This window comes from Megalobrama amblycephala, linkage group LG1 (genome assembly GCF_018812025.1).
Source record: "Megalobrama amblycephala isolate DHTTF-2021 linkage group LG1, ASM1881202v1, whole genome shotgun sequence".
Classification (NCBI taxonomy): Eukaryota; Metazoa; Chordata; class Actinopteri; order Cypriniformes; family Xenocyprididae; genus Megalobrama; species Megalobrama amblycephala.
This window is the reverse complement of record NC_063044.1, coordinates 55,630,597-55,637,198: the sequence shown is the minus strand read 5'-3', so window position 1 is coordinate 55,637,198 and position 6,602 is coordinate 55,630,597.

Here is a 6,602-nt window from a genome sequence, read left to right as displayed (position 1 = left end):
ACATACTTTTCAGAAGCCTGACATTTCTGTTTAAAATATCCTTTTTTTATTGATCTTATGAAGTATTCTACTTTATTGAGATAGTGAACTGGTGGGTTTTAATATATATATATATATATATATATATATATATATATATATATATATATATATATATATATATATATATATATATATATATATAATTACTCACACACACACATTTATCTTTTATTTTTATCTGCAGTGTACATGCACTCATATTTACTTTTTAAAATACTAATTACATTGTAATACTGATACTAGTATTAAAAAAAATTCGTACTGTCAGTTAACCATTTACCAGTTAATTATTTGCATGTCTAGTTCATATGTAATTACTGTATTCATATGTATTCATATGTATGTGCTCACATTGAGCAGGGTGTTGCACAGGTGGCACCGCAGGTCTTCCTGTCAGTGCTGACAGCTGTTCAATAAGGCCTGATGTGCGGGGCTGCCACTGCCACATTTATCTTCTGCTCGCATCTTATCTGCAGTGTCTCAGCACTGAGAAAGTGTCAGCCATTAATCAGTTTCATCAGTAGTTAATGCTGCCCTCTGCACCCCCTCTAAACACACACACTCACACTGCTCACCTGGCCTTGTGTTATTCCAGTTTCTGGCAGTCTGCAAAGAGGTGGGAGTTTTCATTAGCTCCTTGTCAAGGTTTAGTGTAATCCAGGCAGTGGGTTTGAAGCTGCAGTGCGGTCTTGTCTGTCAATCAAACACACAAGCTTCACAACTTTTTTTTTTTGGGGGGGGGGGGGAGCATCTCTTTTATTTATACTAATACATCTCTAATTTCCTCTTTAATAATGCCATGATGTGTCATACATTTCTGCTTGTTCTCAAATAGTAAATAATTAATGAATTGAGTAGCGAGTTACAAGTTTTCTCAGGATCAGTGCCATACCATTTGAAAGTTAAGAAATGTTAAGATTGCTTATTGTAGTTCATCTGACAAATGCCTCTTTGTCTTACAAAGTTCAGATGTAGCTCAAAGGGCTAAGTTTGCAAAAATAAGGCTACAGACGCTTCTAGCCACGCAAGCTCAATTTCATGCGTCACTGAATTGTGAAACATGTCAGACCATAACATAATTAAAGTACAGGTTGCATTCTCACCGTTGCCTCATGGGGCGCTATAGCAATAGTTAAGGTAAAAGCTTCTTTCACAGTCAGTTTTGTCTTTCAGGTCAACTGCTATCATGGTGGAACAACAGTTTGAAGAGAATCTTTCCTAGTAAGTTAGCTAAATTCAATATATTTACCTGAATAACACCTGGTTTAATGGTACAGATTATTAAAGGTCTGAATTCTATCACTCCCAGAGTACTCTGACGTTTATTACTGGTGTCACAAACAATTCGGCGTGGCCCCTGAATCAGGTCCGCCCCAAAGTTATTCCACCGTCTGAAAGAACTTTTGTTCCTGATTAAAAATTAATTACAAAATTTCTTTGTGATGAACACTACAGTTCAAAGTTTTTTTAATGTAGTTGAAAAAATACAGTAAAAATATATAGAATAGGAAATTAAACATGTATCATTATCTGTGTGTGTTTTTTAAATTGCATGTTTTGCAAACTAATCGGTAGCCGATCAGCCTATACGCAAATGGTCAGTATTAAATTTTATACATTTTTGTTTGATCAGGCTTTACAAACAGCTATCCCCTGGGGTCCTAGGAGGACTCAACAGGCAGATGGAATTGCTCATGATACCAACTGATCAATGCAAGAGTGCACTTTATCCTTGTGTTTGCAGTGCGTTGGCTATGCGGTTGTGTCTGTGTTGATGGCATACTTATGTGAGTATGTTTCTGGCCTAAAGCATTGAAATGCTCTTAGGGCCCTATTTTAACGATCTAAGCGCATGGTCTGAAGCACATGGCACAGCTGCACTTAGGGTGTGTCCGAATTTACTTTAGCTAGTTTAACGATGGAAAAAATGGTTGGCGCACCCGGCGAAAAGGTACAATCCAAAAGGGTTGCACCTATTCTCTTAATGAGTCATGGATGTGTTTTGGGTGTAACGTGCAATAAACCAATCAGGGTGTCATCTCCCATTCCCTTTAAAAGCCAGGGGCCTCATTTATATAATGTTGTGCAGAAACCGTCCTAAATTTGATCTAACGATCATTTCTCCGATGTGCGTACGTGTGATTCATAGAATGAACATACACACAAAAAACGAGCATATGCCTCTCTTTCAGATGTAAAATCTATAAATTGCAAATGATCTTGAACTTGCGCGCAGCTGAATGGTTTCAGTTTTCTGTGTTTTAAACGACACCTAATTAATGTCATTGACATATAAAAGATCATCGTCCAAATCCTTAAAGGTGCCCTTGATTCAAAAATTGAATTTACCTTGGCATAGTTGAATAACAAGAGTTCAGTACATGGAAAAGACATACAGTGAGTCTCAAACTCCATTGTTTCCTCCTTCTTATATAAATCTCATTTGTTTAAAAGACCTCCGAAGAACAGGCGAATCTCAACATAACACCGACTGTTACGTAACAGTCGGGGTGTACACCCCCAATATTTGCATATGCCAGCCCATGATCGAGGCATTACACAAGGGCAGCCAGTATTAACGTATGGATGTGCACAGCCAATCATCAGACTAGGTAAGCAAGCAAGGACAATAGCAAAAAATGGCAGATGGAGCGATAATAACTGACATGATCCATGATATCATGATATTTTTAGTGGTATTTGTAAATTGTCTTTCTAAATGTTTTGTTGGCATGTTGCTAATGTACTGTTAAATGTGGTTAAAGTTACCATCGTTTCTTACTGTATTCACGGAGACAAGAGCCGTCGCTATTTTCATTTTTAAACACTGGCAGTCTGTATAATTCATAAACACAACTTCATTCTTTATAAATCTCTCCAACAGTGTAGCATTAGCCGTTAGCCACGGAGCACTATCAAACTCATTCAGAATCAATGTAAACATCCAAATAAATACTGTACTTACGCGATTAGACATGCTGCATGAAGAACACTTTGTAAAGATCCATTTTGAGGGTCATATTAGCTGTTTGAACTTTTTTTATGTTGTTTAAGGCAAGCGCGAGCTCTTGGGGTGTGGAGCACGATAATTAAAGGGCCAGTAGCCCTGAATCGGCTCATTTCTAATTATGCCCCAAAATAGGCAGTTAAAAAAATGAATAAAAAAAAAAATCTATGGGGTATTTTGAGCTGAAACTTCACAGACACATTCAGGAGACACCTTAGACTTATATTAAATCTTTTAAAAAAAAAAAAATTCTAGGGCACCTTTAACAAGCTGCAAGAATAGCTTAGATTTCCAAAAACCTGCAGTAATCTGACCAGGAAAAGTGCGTACGCCTGCTCAGACACTGATGTGGCTCTAAGCACTTTTCCACGTCAAAGACCGTTTTTATAAATATGAGCGTTAGCGAGGATTTAAGCGTACACACACTCTAAGATCAAATCTGTGCGTACGCACGCTTTATAAATGAGGCCCCAGGTGTGCTTGCACCATGCCAGATTGCTATTTACATGGCAAAATATAGACACCCTCAACATGACGAGTTTAAATACATGTGTGTATTGCCACGATTGGTCAAATAATTTGCAATTTCATTTGTCATTACTGCAAATAGGTAATTCTGATACATGCAATGACCATTATGACATGTAGGCATTTTTATCTTTATGTACACAATAATAATCTTTTACATTGTAATCCTTTTTTCTAATTGTGCTCCCGCCTATGGGTGCATATTACTAACGCGCTCTTTAAATAACAAAAAAATACTGCATCATTGACTTTAGACCAGGTTTTTGTTGCTCAGTGGCGCAGTCGTTTTCAGTAGCCTCAAAATAGCAACACGCCAACAATGCGCCTGAACACACCTTGTTTTCAGACCAGCACACCCATGGGCGAATAGATGTGAGCGAGTGCATTTGCTATTTAAACAACACGGATGCTGGACTTCAAAATGATAACTGCATCGGGCTGAAACTAGCGAAAAACACTTGAGTCGCGCCCGGCATTGCGTTGTGCCGGGTGTATGATAGGGCCTAGAGACTTTTACAGATCAATGTAAATTCTCTTTAGAGACAGCACCATTTCACCTACCTTTGGTTATTGTTGGGTTGATTTTCTTTTAATTCTGTTCCTCTCTTGATTTTAATCACAGATACAATTTTAGAATTTTACCGCACCATTTTTATCTCAGCTGCTGCATATTGTGGCAGTGATTGAAAGCTCAAAATGTTTTAAACAGGGTGGAAGGCCCCCAGTGCAGTTCAGATTAATGTCGCCACCCGGCTATGAAAAATATTTGCTTGAATTATTCATTGCACTTCCTTCCTTTCTCCTCATCATTCATTTATTCCTTCATTTTATTCCGGAGCAATTACTGTAGCCCATGTTCCGTTCATCAGTCTAGGGACTATTATTAAATCCTCTCCTCTTGTTTTTTACCCTTTTGTAGTACAGGTACAGAGCAGAGCAGAGGTTGTGCCCACCTGCTTGATTTAAGACTCATTCTGCCTCCTCTGAACAATTAATGACCATGTCACATTATCACAAACAGGGAGAACAGAAGCTGGAGGATTTGTTGAGTGTTTTTTCAGCATGTGAAAATGGGCACTGCAGAATAAATTAGCTCAGTATTGACTTGGATCGCGCTATTTCCTGCCAAATGCTAGAAAACATAAAACCCTCCCTGCAGTTAAACAGTCTCAGATCCAGGGAGGAAAAGCCGCCCTGGAGGGACTGCTTTCCTAATGCTTCGTACGCGGGTGCAAAAAAGGCCGTCAATGCCACAGGTAGCATGTAAAACACGGAAGCAAATATGAGCTTTTTGGCTATTTTTGGATGCACATTAAAGTTGTGCTATCTGAGCCTGATGACTTTTGTGCCTTCTGACAAACCACACTGGATGATTTAGGACAAATATACAGTTGGGATTACATTGGCAGGCTCATACAGTGTATGTCTTTGCTTTATAATCTTTGATTTGCCCCGGCTGGATATTTCTGCCTCTTTCATGTTTGTGAATTAATTTGAAGTGCTAGGCAACTGAAGCATTTCAGAGAAAAGAGAAACAGTGCTAATCCTCAATGACTTTATGCAGCATGCTGTTCCATCTTTATAAATTGAGTTGCTCACCTATGTTTTCTTATAAAATGCTGCTGCTACACTTTGTGCTGCTTTGTCTCGATTTTCATACAAGTAACATTTGTCTTAAGCTCAGCGCGACAGCAACAATAACTTGTAAAAAGCACAGCTGGTCTTTAGTTCCTATTTCAATGATTTTTCTCTTTAGAGAGAAGTTATTTGTTTTTTGTGTGCTCCCATCACCTGTTTCATTAGAGCAGTGTACCTGAGGATGATAATATTAACCCTTAAATGCATGACTGTTTCGCCAACCATTCTTACATATTTGGGTCTTTATCGACCCGGATCTATATCTAGCACTGATGGATCTCTACCTGTCGTGATAATATAAAACTCCTCTGATATTAGAATAACAATTACAGAAGAATAAAACAAAGCATATTTTGTTACCTTTTGGAGCTTAAAAAGGCTCAGTTTGAGCAGATGTTTTATGCCATCACCAATGTCCTCGTCAGAGCTCATTTGCCAGTAAATTCAGCAAATAATAGGCTAGTTTTATGTTTGAGGTCATGAAAATAAGTCCATTCGCGATCTCAAACGTATTCTCAAAACTGTATAATTTTCAACATCCTCAAAATCAATATTTTGATCGCTAACAGCTTCACCAGATCCATCCAGTAACAGTTACAGTCATATTTGATTGTGTTCAGTACTTGTTCTGCAGTAAATCGCTGAGCCATTTCTTGTTTTTCTTATTATTTCGTTTTCTGTCTAAATGAGTCGTCACTTCATCATTGTGTATCAGACATTGTCACATTGTGGAATAGAGGTGAATTGCACTTATTTCGCCATCTAAGATTCAATTATTGTTGTGCAGAAAAAAATATACATACACTCATACACACCTCGGGTCATTTGCGACCCTATACAATTTTTACAAAAAATGAATACAAAAATAGACATTCTTTAATAATTTTATGATTTTTTTCTTGTTATATTCTTTATAATGAATTGATTGAGGAATAACAAGAAGGTTGATGTCTAACTTTAAAAAATGAACGAGGAGGAGGGTAGTGAATGACGTCCCGGGTCACTAAAGACCCGAGGTATGCATTTAAGGGTTAAAGGAGGCTGAGAAAATCAAATCCTAAACGTTGGGCTTTGTAGTTGCTAGGGTGTTTTAGATGGTTGCTAGGGTGTTTGGGTGATTGTTGGGTATGTGTGAACAGTAAATGCATAAACTACCTAGAAACCATCCAGAAAACCCTAGGAACCAACCAAATGTGAGTGGTACATTCTCATGTTATGTTATGGATGGTTGACAGGGCATTACTTAAAGAAAAAAAAGTTATGTTATTATGTTGCTTCTGGCACAGTGCTGCATCAGGTGAGCTACTGAGCAAGTTTACTACATCAGAAAAGCCATACACATGGATCTGATTGTGTAATGCAAGTGCCAAAATGTATTTGTTTACAA